Here is an 18,787-nt window from a genome sequence, read left to right on the forward strand (position 1 = left end):
GTTAGATCTTGTGACACGCTTCTCAGGACAGGAGGAGCTGCATCAAGGGAAGGCAGATCTTCTCCAGGAGCTGACGGTCATCCAGGGAGAGCTGAGTCAAGGGCTGTGGAGCCCCAGCCCACTCCGCTCTCTGTCTCAGGGACACCTTGGTCCCCTCCCGGTGCCCCCCCAGCTGTTCCCATTGTATCCTTGGAGGCCTGTGCATGTGCAGGACCAGCGCACGGAGCAGCAGAGGGACCAGCGAGCTGGAGAGCTCTGGGCGGCAGCGCACTCAAGGCGGGGTCCCTGGTGTGGAGGTGGCGGCCACTGGGGTTTCTGGGGGGGCATTGGGCAGTTTCTGGATCCTTCCTCCAGGATTTTCAGCGCTGGGGATCTCTCCTTTCTGCAGTGTGGAGGAGCGCTGGGCAGGAGGCGGCGCCGAGGTAGCCGGTGGGCAGCTGGCTGGGCGTGGAGATCTCCGCGGCAGATGGCAGGAGAGCGGTGGGGGGCGGGGGGTGGATGGGGTGGGGTGCCGGGGCTGCTGGCGGGCTGCCCCAGGCGGGGACCCCAACCTCTGTCCCTTGGAGGAGCAGAGGAGCGCCGCCTGGCCTGCCGGTCCCTCTGCCTTGGCGGGGACCCACCGCCGCAGGGCCTCCTGCCCACCCAGCGGAGGTGCAGGGGGCGGCAGGGAGTCTCCTGCCCTCTGCTCGTGCCCTTGAGTTCGCGCCCCCCAGGCCCCGTCTAGGCCAGGTCGAGACATCTCTGGGTGAACACTTTCCATCAGAAGATGGACTGCGGTCAGGGCTCCTCTGCCTGACTCCGCTCAGGCTATTGGGCTCCTCATTGCTTTCTTTAAACAAATAAACAGTTCCTACTTCCTTGGGACCACTTTTATAGAAAAGCCTTAATCGCATTCATGGTTTCTGATAATTGACTCTATATTTGCAAGGCGAACTTTGAAGCCTGTGAATTGTTGTAAACTGCATTCAATGAAAGGAGCTTTAAACAATCTTTAGTGTAAATTATGTAACTTCCTAATAATAACTCACCTTCTGTTAAGATTGATGATTGATCAGTTGATGATTGACATAATGTGTATGGAATTTAGGTTTCAGTGGAAAGGTTTTTCATGGCAGTTGGTGCTAAAATTAAAATAGGATAAGGATGAATTTATAGAAGCAGTATGTAGTGTGTGTTTTGTCTCCATATTCATTTAGAATTGTAAGAATTTAGATTTAGAAAGCCCATAGAACAAGAATTTTCAAATTTTGATTTGACTGACAAGGAGAAAGGTCAAAAGACCAAATATGGTAGGATTTCATTTATATGATATTCTAGAAAAGATAAACCATAGGGAAAGACAACAGATCATGAGTTGTCATTAGTTTTAATATTTAATCATTTAGTTTAATAGTTTAACCATTAGTTTTAATATTTATGATTAAAAAACAATTTTTAAAAAATTTTTGTTTATTGCAATAACATTGGTTTATAACATTGTATAAATTTCAGGTGTACATCATTATACATCTATTTCTGCATAGATTACATCACGTTCACTACCCAAATACTAATTACAACCCACCACCACACACACCTGCTGAATTATCCCTTTTGCCCTCCTCCCTCCCCCCTTCCCCTCTGGTAACCACTAATCCAATCTCCGTACTATGTGCTTGTTTATTGTTGTTATTATCTACTACTTAATGAAGGAAATCATACGGTATTTGACCTTCTCTCTCTGACTTATTTCACTTTGCATAATACCCTCAATGTCCATCCATGTTGTCACAAATGGCTGGATTTCATCGTTTCTTATGGCTGAGTAGTATTCCATTGTGTATATATACCACAGCTTCTTTATCCATTCGTCCCTTGATGGACACTTAGGTTGCTTCCAAGTCTTGGCTATTGTGAATAACGCTGCAATGAACACAGGGGTGCATGTATCTTTACGCATTGGTGTTTTCAAGTTCTTTGGATAAATACCCAGCAGTGGAATAGCTGGATCATATGGTAGTTCTATCCTTGATTTTTTGAGGAATCTCCATACTGTTTTCCATAGAGGCTGCACCAGTTTGCACTCCCACCAGCAGTGTATGAGAGTTCCCTTCTCTCCACATCCTCTCCAACACATGTTGTTTCCTGTCTTGTTAATTATAGCCATTCTGATGGGCGTGAGGTGATATCTCATTGTAGTTTTGATTTGCATTTCCCTGATAGTTAATGATTTTGAACATCTTTTCATGTGTCTGTTGACCATCTGTATATCTTCTTTGGAGAAATGTCTGTTCAGGTCTTTTGCCCATGTTTTAATTAGATTATTAGTTTTTTTGTTGTTGAGATACATCAGTTCTTAGTATATTTTGGAGATTAAGCCCTTATCAGATGTATGGTTTGCAAATATCTTCTCCCAATTGTTAGGTTGTCTTTTCATTTTGTTGATGGTTACCTTTGTTGTGCAGAAGCTTTTTAGTTTGATGTAGTCCCATTTGTTTATTTTTTCTATTGTTTCTCTTGCCCGGTCAGACATGGTGCTTGAAAATATGTTGCTAAGACCGATGTCGAAGAGCGTACTGCCTAGGTTTTCTTCTAGAAGTTTCATAGTTTCAGGTCTTACATTCAAGTCTTTAATCCATTCGGAGTTAATTTTTGTGTATGGTGTAAGGTAAGGGTCTACTTTCATTTTTTTGCATGTGGCTATCCAGTTTTCCCAGCACCATTTGTTGAAGAGACTTTCTTTTCTCCATTGTATGTTCTTGGCTCCTTTGTCAAAGATTAGCTGTCCACAGATATGTGGGTTTATTTCTGGGCTTTCGATTCGATTCCATTGATCTGTGTGTCTGTTTTTGTGCCCGTACCATGCTGTTTTGGTTACTATCGCTTTGTAGTATATTTTGAAATCAGGGAGTGTGATACCTCCAGCTTTGTTCTTTTTTCTCAGGATTCCTTTAGCTATTCGGGGTCTTTTGTTGTTCCATATAAATTTTAGGATTCTTTGCTCTATTTCTGTGAAAATTGTTGTTGGAGCTTTGATAGGGATGCATTGAATCTATAGATTGCTTTAGGAACTATGGACATCTTAATTATGTTAATTCTTCCAATCCAAGAGCACGGAATATCTTTCCATTTCTTTGTGTCTTCTTCAAGTTCTTTCAGCAATGTTTTATAGTTTTCCATGTACAGCTCTTTCACCTCTTTGGTTAAGGTTATTCCTAGGTATTTTATTCTTTTTGTTGCAATTGTAAATGGGATGGTATTCTTAATTTCTCTTTCTGCTACTTCGTTGTTAGTGTACAGAAGTGCAACTGATTTTTGTATGTTGATTTTGTATCCTGCAACTTTACCGTATTCGTTTATTACTTCTAAAAGTTTTCTGGTGGATTCTTTAGGGTTTTCTATATATAAAATCATGTCATCTGCAAATAGTGACAGTTTCACTTCTTCCTTTCCAATTTGGATCCTTTTTATTTCTTTCTCTTGCCTGATTGCTCTGGCTAGGACTTCTAGTACTATGTTAAATAGGAGTGGTGACAGTGGGCATCCTTGTCTGGTTCCCGTTCTCAGAGGGATAGCTTTCACTTTTTCACCATTGAGGATGATATTAGCTGTGGGTTTGTCACATGTGGTCTTTATTATGTTGAGGTACTTTCCTTCTATACCCATTTTATTCAGAGTTTTTATCATAAATGGATGCTGTATCTTGTCAAATGCTTTCTCTGCATCTATTGAGATGGTCATGTGATTTTTATTCTTCATTTTATTAATGTGGTGTATTATGTTGATTGATTTGCGAATGTTAAACCATCCCTGCATACCTGGAATAAATCCCACTTGATCATGGTGTATGATCTTTTTAACCTATTGTTGTATGTGATTTGCTAGTATTTTGTTGAGGATTTTTGCATCGATGTTCATCAGTGATATTGGCCTGTAATTTTCTTTTTTTGTGTTGTCCTTGTCTGGTTTTGGTATCAGGGTAATGTCAGCTTCGTAGAATGAGTTAGGGAGCTTCCCCTCCTCCTCAATTTTTTGGAAGAGTTTGAGAAGGATAGGTATTAAGTCTTCTTTGAATGTTTGGTAGAATTCACCAGGGAAGCTGTCTGGTCCTGGACTTTTATTTTTGGGGAGGTTTGTGATTACTGATTTGATCTCCTTACTGGTGATTGGTCTATTCAAATTCTCTACTTCTTCTTGATCCAGTTTTGGAAGGTTGTATGATTCTAAGAATTTATCCATTTCTTCCAGATTGTCGAATTGGTTGGCATATAACTTTTCATAGTACTCTCTTATAATCTTTTGTATTTCTGAGGTGTCTGTTGTAATTTCTCCTCTTTCATTTCTGATTTTACTTATTTGTGCCTTCTCTCTTTTTTTCTTGGTGAGTATAGCTAAAGGTTTGTCAATTTTGTTGATCTTTTCAAAGAACCAGCTCTTGGTTTTATTAGTTTTTTCTATTCTTTTTTTTGGTCTCTATTTCATTTATTTCTGCTCTGATTTTTATTATTTCCCTTCTTTTACTGATTTTGGGCTTTGTTTGTTCTTCTTTTTCCAGTTCCTTTAGGTGCATTGTTAGATTGTTTATTTGAGATTTTGCTTGTTTGTTGAGATAGACCTGTATTGCTATAAACTTGCCTCTTAGAACTGCTTTTGCTGTATCCCATAAATTCTGGCATGTCGTATTTTCATTTTCATTTGTCTCCAGGTATTTTTTGATTTCTTCTTTGATTTCTTCATTGACCCAGTTGTTGTTCAGTAGCATTTTGTTTAATTTCCCTGTACTTGTGGCTTTTCTGATTTTCTTCCTATAGTTGGTTTCTAGTTTCATACTGTTGTGGTCAGAAAAGATGCTGGGTATCATTTGAATCTTAAATTTATGGAGACGTGTTTTGTGGCCTAATATGTGATCAGTCCTGGAGAATGTTCCATGTGCACTTGAAAAGAACGTGTATTCTTCGATTTTTGCATGGAATGCTCTGTATATATCTACTAGGTCCATCAGTTCTAGTGTGTCATTTAAGGCCAATGTTTCCTTATTGGTCTTCTGTTTGGATGATCTATCCGTTGGTGTAAGTGGAGTGTTAAAGTCCCCTACTATTATTGTGTTACTGTCTATTTCTGTTTTTATGTCTGTTAATAATTGCTTTATATATTTAGGTGCACCTACATTGGGTGCGTAGATATTTACAAGTGTTATATCCTCTTGTTGGATTGTTCCCTTGATCATCATGTAATGCCCTTCTTTTTCTCTTTTTACAGTTTTTGTTTTAAGTTTATTTTGTCTTATATGAGCACTGCTACCCAGCTTCTTTTCCTTGCCATTTGTGTGGAGTATCTTTTTCCATCCCTTCACTTTCGGTTTGTGAGGGTCTTTAGGTCTGAAGTGTGTCTCTTGTATGCAGCATATATATGGGTCTTGTTTTTTTATCCAATCAGCCACCCTATGCCTTTTAATTGGAGCATTTAGTCCATTGACGTTTAAAGTAGCTATTGATAAGTATGTACTTACTGCCATTTTTTAACTTTTTTTCCTGAGTCTTTTAGTAGTCCTTCTCTGTTCCTTTCTTCTTCTATACAGAATTGATGGTCTCTTTAGTTTGACCTGTGTCTGAAAGCTCTACTCTTTAACTCCCCTCCTCTCTCCTTTTATGTTTTTGATATCATATCTAACCTCTTTTTTGTGCATTTGTATCCATTACCCTCTTGTCATGGAAATAGATAATTTTTCCTATTTGTGGTCTTCTCTTTTCCCATTAAATAAGTCCCTTTAACATTTCTTGTAACACTGGTTTCTTGGTGACAAACTCCTTTAATTTTAGCTTGTCTGGGAAATTTTTGATCTCTCCTTCCATTTTGAATGATAACCTTGCTGGGTAGAGTATTCTTGGCTGTAAGTTTTTTCCTTTTAGCACTTTAAATATATCATGCCATTCTCTTCTAGCCTGTAAGGTTTCTGCTGAGCAGTCAGCTGATAGCCTTATGGGGTTTCTTTTGTGTGTAACTTGACTTTCTCTTGCGGCTTTTAGGATTCTCTCTTTATCTTTAATTCTGGACATTTTGATTATGATGTGTCTTGGTGTGGGCCTCTTTGGGTTTATCTTGTTTGGGGCTCTCTGTGCTTCCTGTACCTGGATGTCTGTTTCCTTTCTTAGGTTAGGGAAGTTTTCATCTATTATTTCTTGAAATAGATTCTCTGCCCCTTTGTCTCACTCTTCTCCTTCCGGGACACCTATAACATGGATGTTAGTGTGCTTGATGTTGTCCCAGATGTCCCTTAGACTGTCCTCACTCTTTTTAATTCTTTTCTCTTTTACCTGTTCAGCTTGGGTAATTTCTTCTAGTCTTTCGTCCAGCTCACAGATCCATTCTTCTGTATCCTCTACTCTGCTTTTGAGTCCCTCTAGTGAATTTTTCATTTCCAGTATTGTATTCTTGATTTCTGATTGGTTCTTTTTTATATCTTCCATTTCTTTGTTGACATTCTCACTGAGTTCATCTATTCTTCTCCCCAGATTAGTGAGCATCCTTAACACTCTTAGTTTGAACTCTCTGTCTGGTAGGTAGCTAATTTCTGTTTCACTTAGTTCCTTTTCTGGGGTTTTGTTCTGTTCCCTTACTTGGAATGTATTCCTTTACTTCCTCATTTTTCCTCTTTCCCTGTGCTTGTGTCTACGTATTAAGTAGGTCAGCTACATCTCCTGCTCTTGGATAGGTGACTTTATGTAAGTGATGGCTTAGGAGACCTGCAGTGTGCTTCCCTCAGTTCTCAATGTTCCAGGGGTGACCCCTATGTGGGCTACGTGTATCCTTCTGTTGTGGCCTGTTTGCTCTCCCTGTAGGCACCCAGGGAGGCCGAGTTATGCTCCTGGCCAGCTGTTGTAATGCTTAGCTGCTTGTAGATGTTGTGGGCCCTTCAGTCTCTTTATCAGGTGTGGGGAGCCCCAGCACAGTTGGCTTCAAGTTCTAATACCACATTTGTGTTTCAGTATTTCTTTTAAGTGAGTCGGCCGCCAGTGTGGCAGGTTGTTAGGCTCAGGGCCTTACAATTGCTATAAGCCTCCAGCCTTTAGGTCTCTTGTCAGCTCTCTGAGGATTGCAACTGGGTGTGGCTGGCCTCAGGCATGGGAGCACCCAATTGTTTCAAGCTTTCGAAGGTGGGGCAAACCCCCTATGTGGGTCTTTGAGAAGCACAAGTTTTCTGCAGCTGACAAGCCCTGCCGCCCACAGGTCCACACAGACAGTCAACACATCCTGCCCCGTGTGCATGCCCCAACCTCTCGAAGCGGACCCAGTCTTTCCATGGCGGGAGCCCCACACACTGCAGCACCTCCCCACACTCTCCACCCACTCCTTGTGCCTGCTCTGCCCCACTGAAGTGGGCTCAGTTGCCAGGCTGCAGAGAATCCAGTCACCAATCTATGCAGGCCCACATGTTTCTTGAGGGCTTCTTGTTGGGTGGAGCCAGTCTCTAGGGTGGGCTGCCTGCTCTGGCTGAGCTGGATTAAATCGGTGCTCTAGCGGTGGAGCAGACCCTGGGCTAGCAGGCCTCAGGGAGAACTCCAATGGCATCTGTGTCAGCACGCCCACACCAGGCTACAACAATGGCCACCGCCAATGTTCCAGTCCCTGGAGAGGTCTCACCTCTCACCGAGATGCAGTCAGGGCCTGTTAGGTGAGTCTCTTTTCACCAAAGCACTGTGCACCTTTCTTTCTGGTGCTTTTAGGTTGCTTTCTGAAACAGGTGAGTTTGCGCATGGGCCCTTTATGAGCTGGTTTTAATTTCTTTGTAAACCAGCTTTTCTGGGGGTACTCCCAAATGTTTTAGTAGCAGGCAAAGTTAGATATTATGCCACTCGTCTGGATTGTGCTGGGTCCACAAAATGCCCCCAGCGGGGGAACTCCCCGGCTCAGGGCCCTGTGCCTCCAGGGAGGGCTGCGTACCTGTGCGCTGCTCCCAGCGGCCGTTACGCTGGCGGCTTGTGCAGGCGGCATTTTTCCTCACCAGAATGGAGTTTCTGCCTCTTCCACCTCAGTTAGGATTGTCCATTGTTGCAGGAGTTCCTCTTATCCAGTTTTCAGTTCTGTCTCAAGGGTAATTTTTCCACAAGTACTTGTAAATTGGCTGTATCTGGGGGTGGAGGTGACTTCAGAGTCTGCCTACACTGCCATCTTGACTTCTCTCCTAAAAAAATACATTTTAATGATACCATCTTAATTATGCTTTTGGATGATAGCAGAAGTTAACAACCTATTAAATTCTGCAGTAGTAACAAATGAGATGTTGGTTATTGGTGTCTTTGAAGTGTAAGTATTGTTGGTAATGAATCTAAATAAACTTTTTTGGATTCTGAACTACTGATTTTTTTACTAGATCCTGTTGGACATGGCATATTACAAGTTTCAAAAGGCTCTTTAAATTATTGTAGCAGGCTGAAGCTATTAAATTATAATGTAAGATCATTATAGATGAAACAGGCAAACATACAAAAAGCCATTCATCATTTTATCTTTGTTAAAAAATCAAGTGAATCTTACTATATACATGAATGACTTTTGGCTAGACAGACCTGAACTTGACAAGATGGACTCATTAGTATGGTGAATTTGTTTTGGAATGTTAAAATGGGAGAGGACATATATTTTACCTGAGGGTGGCCCAAGTAAATATGGTGGGTTTCACTGTTTATATGCTCTTTCTGAGTTATGATCTTGGTTAAACAGCTCGTCATAGACGTACCAAAAAATTTGGACCATTTTATGTATCAATTTATTAAGAAGCCCTATTTCTCTGATAGTTTCTGATTTCAAGGTGTCTGGGGAAAACAGTTTCTCAACATAGGTACTTTGGAATATAATTTTTGATTGTTGACTTATTGAATCATAGAATTGTTGAGTTGGAAATAATTTTAGTGGTTGTAGAGCCTAACCTCTTCAATTTCCAGGAAATAGAAAGTGAGGTTTCTCGAGTTAAGTCGTCCATAGTCTGACTGCTACTTAGTGGCAGAGTTGGAACTAAATGCTCGGATGCTTGTCTCCAGAATCCTAGTACAGTGCTCTCTGTGCTGCGTACTATTAAGTAGACAAACCAATGAGTTACCTTCTCAAATCATATATGTGGCCAGCAGGGTTGATTCTTTCCCATATGCATTTTTTCCTTTCTTTTTTAAATAACTACTTACCACAATTAATTCATTCCCCTACCATGTTTAATGACTATCCTTGTGCGTGTCTCCTCGAGCATACATGTGAAGGACTCCCTAGAATGGACACCTGCCTGTGAGTGGATTGCTGGGCCAGAGCCTGACGTGCGTCTGTAACTTGACAAGCTGCAACCAAATCATCCTCTGAAGTTTTAACAATTTCCATTCCCGCCAACAGTGTCTGAGTCATCCTTGCCCTGGGAATTGTCAGATCAGCATTGTCAGATTTTTAAAGTTTTGCCAATCTGATGGGTGAGAAATGATGTATTTGTTTTCCTCTTTGTACAACTGTTTTGACAAATGCATAGAGCTGTGCAACTACCAAAATCAAGATACAGAACAATCCCAGCACCCAGAACTCCCTTCAACTCCTCTTTTGTAGTCAACTCTTCCTCCACCCTTAACCCCTGGTAACTAATGATCTGTTGTCTTTCCCTATAGTTTTTCTTTTCCAGAATGTCATATAAATGGAATCCTACAGTATTTGGTCTTTTGAGTCTGGATTCTTTCATGTAGCACAATACATTTATTTGAGTGTTCATCCATGTTGTTGACTGTATCAGCAGTTCCTTCTGTTTTACTGCTGAATGTAGTATCCATTGTATGAATGGACCACAGTTGATCCATCCACCAGTTGAAGGACATTTGAGTTATTTTCAGTTTTGCCTTTTTAGACTATGAATAAAGCTGCTATACATCTTTGCAAACACGTTCTTATGTGAACATAAGTGTTCTTCTCTTGAGTAAGCACCTAGAAGTGGAATTGCTGGGTCACGTGGTATGTGTATGTTTAACTTTATTTTAAAAACTGTTTGTGGCAGCAAAGTCATGGCCCACAAAGATGTCCTAATCCCTGAACCTGGGAATACATTAGTTTACTTGGCAAAGGTGAATTAAATTTGCAGATGGAATTAAGGTTGCTAATCAACTGACTTTAAAATAGGGAGATTATCCTGGATTATCCAGGTGTGCCCAGTGCATCACAAAGGCCCTTAAAAGGGAAAGAACAGCAGGCAAGTGGAAAAAAGATGCAACAAGAGAAGCAGGGCCAGAGAGATGCAGAGTTCCTGGTTTTGAGGGTGGAGGAGGGGGGCCACAGGCTAAGGAATGTGGTTGTCTCTAGAAGCTTGAAAAGGGTAGGAAATGGATTAACCTTTAGAGACCCCCAAAAAGACCCTAGCTCTGCCAACACCTTGATTTTAGCTCAAGGAGACCCGTGTCAGACTGCTAACCTACAGAACTGAAAAACAATAGATCTGAGTTGTTTTAAGCCATGAAATTTGTGCTAATTTGTTACAGCAGCATAACAAACTCCGCTTTGTTTTCCAAAGAGGCTGAACCACTTTGTGATCCCACCAGCAATGTAGGAGTGTTCCAGTTACTTTCCATCCTCATTAACACTTGGTATGGTCAACCTCTTTAATTCTAGTCATTCTAATAGGTATGTAGCTGTATCTCAGTGTGGTTTTTATGTGCATTTTTCTCTCAGTTAATGATGTCGAGCATCTTTTCATGTGCTTATTTGCCATATGTGTATCTTCTTTGGTGAAGTGTTCAAATCTGTGCCCATTTTAAACTTGGATTTTCTTATTGCCGAGTTTTGAGAGTTCTTTATAGTCCTGTCAGATATGTGATTTGCAAAGGTCTTCTCCCAGTCTGTGGCTTGCCTTCTCCATCCTCTCGCCAGTTTCTTTGGAAGGTCTGTGTAACGTAACTCGAGAGGTTCCACATGACCTTATCTTCCTTTGTTGGGAAACAGAGTGAGGTTGGAGCACCTGAGTCCAATCAGACGTTGATCAGAGTTGGGGCTGGGTCTCACTTTTAGTAAACCCAGCCACTTCTGCTTTCCCCCTGTTTGTGTTTGCTGTGCTCCCCTCTCCAGCACAGGGGTTTGGTTCTAAGTCTGGCAGATCTCTGTCTCCTCAGGTTTGGGAGCCCACAGAAAATTCAGCTACGCCCATCAGACATCTCAGCACAGCTCTCCAGCCTCCTACCTTACATCGCTTCACAATATGGCAAATTCCCTGAAGGTCAGACTAGCAGTATGTTTGACTTAGGCCACTTCCACCACTTCTGGAGGTTTCACTTTGCTTTGTGGAAGCTTTTGGCCTAGTCCCCAGATTTCTGTGTGGCACCAAAACTTAGCACAGGTGCTGTGAGGAAGAGCAGTTGTGTGTCTGAAAGCCCTCAGGTTTCCTCTGCCGCACCAGTCCCACAGAATCACTACAAGTTTGGCTAGATTCTCTTTTCCCTAGCCGAGGCTCTGACTGAGCAAGCCAGATCCTCAGCAAGCACCCAGAATCAGAAAACTCCTGCAGGGAAAGAAAGATAAAAACCCTTGCTCACATAAAAGAGGTTTTCTTCTTTCTGGAATTTTAGTTGGTTGATTCTGAAGCTCTCTGATTCTCTAAACATATATTTATAATTTATCTGGCTTTGTCCAGTTTTGCAGCAAGAGTGCTTTCCTGTCCTAGTCTACTCTAAAACAGAAGTTCCCTTGTCATTAGTTTTTAACTCCATCAGTTACACATTGTCAATATTATTATCGTTCGGTAAAGTCTTGCTTTCAATGATTTATTCAGATGTTTACACTTTTTTATCCTCATGATCCATTTTTACCTCTTAGTATTCCTTCTTCTATCAATTTCTTTCTTCTTAAAGTACATTCCTTTTTACTTTTTAAGTTTTTTCCTTGAGGAAGATTAGCCCTGGGCTAATATCTGTGCCAATCTTCCTCTATTTTGTATGTGGGTCACCACCATGGCATGGCTGATAAGTGGTGTAGGTCCACGCCTGGGATCCAAACCCATGAACCCAGGCTTCAGAAGCAGAGAATGCTGAACTTAAACTGCTACACAAGGTGGCTGGCCCCCTTAAAGTACATTCTTTCGAAGTTCCTTAATGAGCATTTGTTGGTGGTAATACTCTTGGTAAATGTTTGCATAAAAATATCTTTAAGTCATCCCAGTTCTTGAGATATGGTTTGATTGGGTATACAATGAAAGTTATTTTCTCTCTGTACCTTGAAGATTTAATCCCACTCTCTCTTGACTTCCATTGTTAAGAAATGTATCATAGGTCTAAATGTAAGTCTCTGTAAGTGTTCTGTCCCTCTGTGGGTCTTTGAATATCTTCTTTTGTATTTGGTGTTCTTTGGTTTCCCTGGATGGTTCTGGCTCTACATTTTCTTTTTTTAATTGTGCTTGAGATGTATTCAGCTGCCTGAATCTAGAATAGAAGTCTTTTATCAATTCTGGAAATTTCTGTTATTGTGTCTGAATATTCCTTTAAATCATATATATATTTATATTATTTAATTCAAATATATATACACATACTTATTTAGACACATTCAATATATATTCATTATATATATTTATATTATTTAATTCAATATATTATATTATTCAATATAGTGATTTGTATTATTCAAAAAATATACATATATTATTTATATATATAGTTTCCTGTACATGACCAAACTCAAGCCAGGCTCCTTTGAGCCCTCTTGTCGACTAGGCCTCAATCTTGGTCCATAATAACTACAGCCTCTCAGCACAAATGGTTTCACCCCCCACACACACATTATAAGACTTAAACACTGACATAGTTTCTAACAGCTCAAATCCACATCCCTAGGATGACCCCTGCCCCCTTAAAGTGCCTGCTTGAGAAAGCTCAAGGCAGCCAAAAGAGTTGACTTTTTGTTCTGGCCAACACCCGGTAATTGGCCCCTGACATCCTTTTCTTAGAGCATTTACCCAAGAGGGCTTACAACTGTGAATCTTTCCTCTGTCCTTTTGAGTTGTATGTGTGTCTCTTATAACTCAGGAGTGCATTTCTCAAGGTCCTGAGAGCCATTCCTTGAGATGAAGACAGGGTGTCTGTCTCCCAGACTTGGTGAGAAGAGAAGTGAAACTTTGATCATTTCCAACCAGCAGACACAACTGGCCAGATCACACTGCACTGACCAACACTCTGTAACTTTTCCCTCCCTGACTCTACTGAGCCCCTGCTCATCCCTCTGCCTGCTCCCTCATTCTCCCTTTCACATGCCCAGTCACCTCTGTACAAATCAAATTGAGTTCAGTTCATCCTGTTCCCTCTTCCCTATTGCAGTGGTATATTACTGATTAAAATCTGTCCTGACCACTTTAACTAGAGTCTGGCTTTGTGTATACTCTATGTTTAACACACATACAGATAATCTCATGCATATGCATAGATATGCATATACCAACACAACCATGGGCCCTGCAGGACCAGTTCAACTGACTCCATCTTATCAACAGAGTAGTTAAGAGTTTTCTTTCAGGAACTGAGATCCCTCATCCAGTTCAGGCCAGTTGAGACCACCAACCCATCAACTAGGCCTGCACAAATGCTTTATAAGTGACTTTTTGACATCAAGGAGCTAAAAACTCCATCCTCAGATCATAGTAACACTGCAAATTTGTGAACACACATCTTATGAAGAGACATGAACTTGACTTTGCTTGTGCATATCATCAGTTACCTCAATCCTCCTTACTTCCAATCATGTACCTCCACACTTCAGACCAGCCTGCCCTTCATTCCATAAATTGTGTCCCAAGCCCTGGAGCAGGGAGACAGATCTGAGACAGACACATGTCCCCTGTCTCCTTGAAGATCAGTCTCACAAAATAAGGCTACAATTCATTTTCCAAAAGCTGATGCCAGAATAATTGGCTTTTTTAATGTGCATTGGGCAAGAGAACCCCAATACTGTGCAGTAACATCAATACATATATATACACTTAATGGATGTTTTATCTTCTTTTGTATTTTCTTTGCTGAGGAGGATTCAACCTGAGCTAACATCTGTTGCCAATCTTCTTCTTTTTGCTGAGGAAGATTCACCCTGAACTAACATCTGTGCCAATCTTCCTCTATTTTGTTTGTGAGTTGCCACCACAGCCTGGCCGCTGATGAGTGGTGTAGGTCCATGCCCAGGAACTGCACCTGGGCTGCTGAAGTGGAGTTCTCTGAACGTAACCACTAGGCCATGGGACCGGCCCATCTCTAATAGTTTTGAAGATGTTACTAGAGATGTAATTGAAGTTTCACTATGATCTCTGGATTTCCCTGCTGCTCCTTTAGTCCCTCACCTCAGTGTGTTTCTTGCTCCATCTTTCGTGCTAGAGGAATTCCTCAAATATCAAGTGGTCCTTGGCTACCCATTCATATTTCTGTGATGGGGAGGGAACAGCTGAGTAGGATCTCTGTGGGCCTGATGGGACCTGTGTCTGTCTGGACTCAATGTGTCTTCAGGGGTGTTGAGGGTTGAACAGGAAAACGGTGTTGGTGCCCACCCTAATCTCTAACAACGTACTTATTCCACACATTCCCACAATGACGGACATCCTCTGAACATGTGGAAATGCTGACAACACACACTAACGCCCACATGCACACTATTTGCAAATGACCATCAGCATTCAGACTGTAAACTACACCTGATAATGCACACTGATAAGCAGAACATACACACAAACTCACACACATACAGACCACTCACTGTCTCAGAGCCCACAGTGACTTGAACTCTCTAAACACACACAAACATCAACAAAACATACCTTCACATAGATGCCATCATAGCCATGCACCCTGTGACCATACAGAATTGCTGAACACACACACATCCACTCAACAAGGAACGTGGCCTTGCACGTGTTGGCTTGATCAGGGGTTTTTTCACACCTCAGCATCAACATGGACACCCCAGGGCGAGAGGGAGAGGCAGAGGGCATGGGGAAAGAATGTGGGGAGCAGTCAGGAGGCACTTGCATAAAGCAAATATGATACCCTCAAAGCTGGTTGCTAAATGACATATGACTCAAGGGTATGAGGAGCCAAGAGGATCTGAAATGGTACAAAGGAGGTGACTGATAGAAACCCATCACAAGATATTTAAATGTAAGGAACAGTGATATTTTAAAAGGCACTGAGGAGAGTGCTTCAAAGCTTAGATATAATTCCAAACAATGAATGACATGGAATTCTGGCCAAAGAACAGCCATTATTGCTGTTAAAATTCCTGTTTAAATGTTTCTTATAAAATTATAGAAATACTCATTGAAAAATGACAAATATTCATTGGTTTAAAACATTTAAAACATTTCAGGGTAAAATAACTGCAGATTCCACGTTTATTGAGTAGCTTTCTTTGGGCAGCTATAAAAGCTTGACAACGCACACGGAATAGCTGTTTCAAGGGTCATAGAACATCCTGTGCAGACAGGACTTGGGGGTCTACAATCTCCCAGATGAAGGAAGCGCAAGATTGTGAGAACCAGCTCCATGTGGCTTCTCCCCTAACACATTTGCTATTTCCACAGTGAGAGAAGAGAGTCTGAGCAGAAAGAGGAGGAAAAATGAACTGAAATTTGGTTCCAGCCAAGTCCAGTAACTTCTGCTTCCAATCAGATGTGATAAAGGCAGAGCAACAATTAAACATTGATTTAATAAATACTGTATATTTGAAAACACCAAAGGGATGTGGAAGCAAAAAGGACTAGATGAAATAAAATTTCAAAAAGGGAAGAGCCTTTTTAGGTGAGATTGCCAGACATGCCCTCACCCGGGGGAATTTTCTGAATCTGGACTCTGATAATCAGACCTATCTCACCAGAAGACAATTGTAAGTACAATCTGTCATAATTGATCTATGTTAGCTTTTAAATATCACAAGCTTTGTTTGGCTGTTAATTATTTTTATTGATGTTTTAATAGTTTTTAACATTGTAAAGTTTTGGGTTGTACATTTTTGTTTGTCCATCACCATATATATGTCTCCCTTCACCCCTTGTGCCTGCCCCCCACCCCCATTGCCCTTGTAACCACAATACAGTTTTCTCTGTCCATGTGTTGGTTTATATTCCACATATGAGTGAGATCATACAGTGTTTGTCTTTCTCTTTCTGGCTTACTTCACTTAACATAATACCCTCCAGGCCCATCCATGTTGTTGCAAATGGGACGATTTTGTCTTTTTTTATGGCGGAGTAGTGTTCCATTGTATATATATACCACATTTTCTTGATCCAATCATCAGTCGAGGGACACTTAGGTTGCTTCCACTTCTTGGCTATAGTGAATAATGCTGCAATGAACATAGGGGTGCATAAGCCTCTTTGGATTGTTGATTTCAGGTTCGTTGGATAGATTCCCAGTAGTAGGATGGCTGGATCATAGGGCATCTCTATTTTTAATTCTTTGAGGAATCTCCATACCGTTTTCCATAGAGGCTGCACCAGTTTGCATTCCCACCAGCTGTGTATGAGGGTTCCTGTTTCTCCACATCCTCTCCAACATTTGTTGTTTTTTGTCTTGGTGAATATAGCCCTTCTAACAGGTGTGAGGTGATATCTTAGTGTTGTTTTGATTTGCATTTCCCTGATGATTAATGATGTTGAACATCTTTTCATGTGCCTATTGGCCATCTGTATATCTTCTTTGGAGAAGTGTCTGTTCATTTCCTCTGCCCATTTGTCGATCGGGTTGTTTGTTTTTTTGTTGTTCAGTTGTGTGAGTTCTTTATATATTATGGAGATTAATCCCTTGTCAGATGTATGTTTTGCAAATATTCTCTCCCAACTGGTGGGATGTCTGTTCATCTTGATTATTTCGTTTGTCTTGTAGAAGCTCTTTAATCTGATAAATTCTTGTCTATTTTTTCTTTAGTTTCCCTAGTGTGGGTAGGCATGTCATCCGAAAAGATTCCTTTATGACCAAGGTCAACTAGCGTGTGGCCTATATTTTCTTCTATGAGTTTTATAGTTTAAGGTATCACCTTCAGGTCTTTGATCCATTTTGAGTTAATTTTTGTGAATGGCGATAGCACATGGTCCACTTTCATTCTTTTGCATGTGGCTGTCCAGTTTTCCCAACACCATGTATTGAAGAGACTTTCCTTTCTCCATTGTATGTTCTTAGCTCCTTTGTCGAAAATTAGCTGCCTGTATATGTGTGGTTTTATTTCTTGGCTTTCAGTTCTGTTCCATTGATCTGTGTGTCTGTTTTTGTACCAGTACCATGCTGTTTTGATTACTATTGCTTTGTAGTATGTTTTGAAGTCAGGGATTGTGATGACTCTTGCTTTGTTCTTTTTTCTTAGGATTGCTTTAGCTATTCGGGGTCTTTTGTTGCCCCATAGGAATTTTAGTATTTTTTTTTTATTTCCGTGAAGAATGTCATTGGGATTCTCATTGGGATTGCATTGAATCTGTAGATTGCTTTAGGTAATATAGACATTTTAACTATGTTTATTCTTCCAATCCACGTGCATGGGATGTCTTTCCATTTCTTTATGTCATAATTGATTTCTTTCAATAATGTCTTGTAGTTCTCATTGTATAGGTCTTTCACTTCCTTGGTAAGATTTATTCCGAGGTATTTTATCCTTTTTGATGTAATTGTAAATGGTATTATCTTTTTGAGCTCTCTTTCTTTTAGTTCGTTATTAGCATACAGAAATGCAACTGATTTTTGTAGATTGATTTTGTACCCTGCAACTTTGCTGTAGTTGTTGATTATTTCTAATAGTTTTCCAGCAGATTCTTTAGGGTTTTCTATATATACAATCATGTCATCTGCAAATAGTGAGAGTTTCACTTCTTCGTTACCTATTTGGATTCCTTTTATTCCTTTTGCTTGCCTAATTGCTCTGGCCAAAACCTCCAGTTCTATGTTGAACAGGAGTGGTGAGAGTGGGCAGCCTTGCCTCGTTCCTGTTCTCAGAGGAATGGCTTTCATTCTTTCCCTGTTGAGTATGATGTTGGCTGTGGGTTTGTCATAAATAGCCTTTATTATGTTGAGGTACTTTCCTTCTATTCCCACTTTGTTGAGAGTTTTTATCATAAATGGATGTTGTATCTTGTCAAATGCCTTCTCTGCATCTATTGAGATGACCATGTGGTTTTTATTCTTTGTTTTATTGATGTGATGTATCACGTTGATTGATTTGCGGATGTTGAACCATCCCTGCATCCCTGGTATAAATCCCACTTGATCATGGTGTATGATCTTTTTAATGTATTGTTGTATTCGGTTTGCCAATATTTTGATGAGGATTTTTGCATCAATGTTCAGCGATATTATCCTGTAATTTTCTTTCTTTGTATTGTCATTGTCTGGTTTTGGTATCAGGGTGATGTTGGCCTCGTAGAATGATTTAGGAAGTGTTCCATCTTCCTCTATTTTTTGGAATAGTTTGAGAAGGATGGGTATTAAATCTTCTTTGAATGTTTGGTAAAATTCACTGGAGAAGCCATCTGGTCCTGGACTTTTATTTTTTGGGAGGTTTTTGATTACTATTTCAATCTCTTCATTTGTGATTGGTCTATTCAGATTCTCCGTTTCTTCTTGGTTCAGTTTTGGGAGGTTGTATGAGTCTAAGAATTTATTTCTTCTAGATTGTCCAATTTGTTGGCATATAATTTCTCATAGTATTCTCTTATAATCCTCTATATTTCCATGGTATCCATTGTAATTTCTCCTCCTTCATTTCTAATTTTATTTACTTGAGCCTTTTCTCTTTTTTTCTTAGTAAGCCTGGCTAAGGGTTTGTCGATTTTGTTTATCTT

The 18,787-nt window shown here is 40.5% G+C and overlaps 1 pseudogene across 1 annotated transcript in view; it reads left to right on the forward strand.

The window, feature by feature from the left end:
- The first annotated feature begins 335 nt into the window (after positions 1-335).
- The window catches only part of LOC147914665 (peroxynitrite isomerase THAP4-like), a 52,468-nt pseudogene continuing 34,016 nt past the window's right edge, over positions 336-18,787 (forward strand). The window contains exon 1 of the transcript XR_015555065.1: positions 336-422. The product of XR_015555065.1 is annotated as a peroxynitrite isomerase THAP4-like (transcript). The remainder of the gene's footprint in view (positions 423-18,787) is intronic.

Source organism: Ceratotherium simum, chromosome 18 (genome assembly GCF_057802395.1).
Source record: "Ceratotherium simum simum isolate JZ-2026a chromosome 18, ASM5780239v1, whole genome shotgun sequence".
Classification (NCBI taxonomy): Eukaryota; Metazoa; Chordata; class Mammalia; order Perissodactyla; family Rhinocerotidae; genus Ceratotherium; species Ceratotherium simum.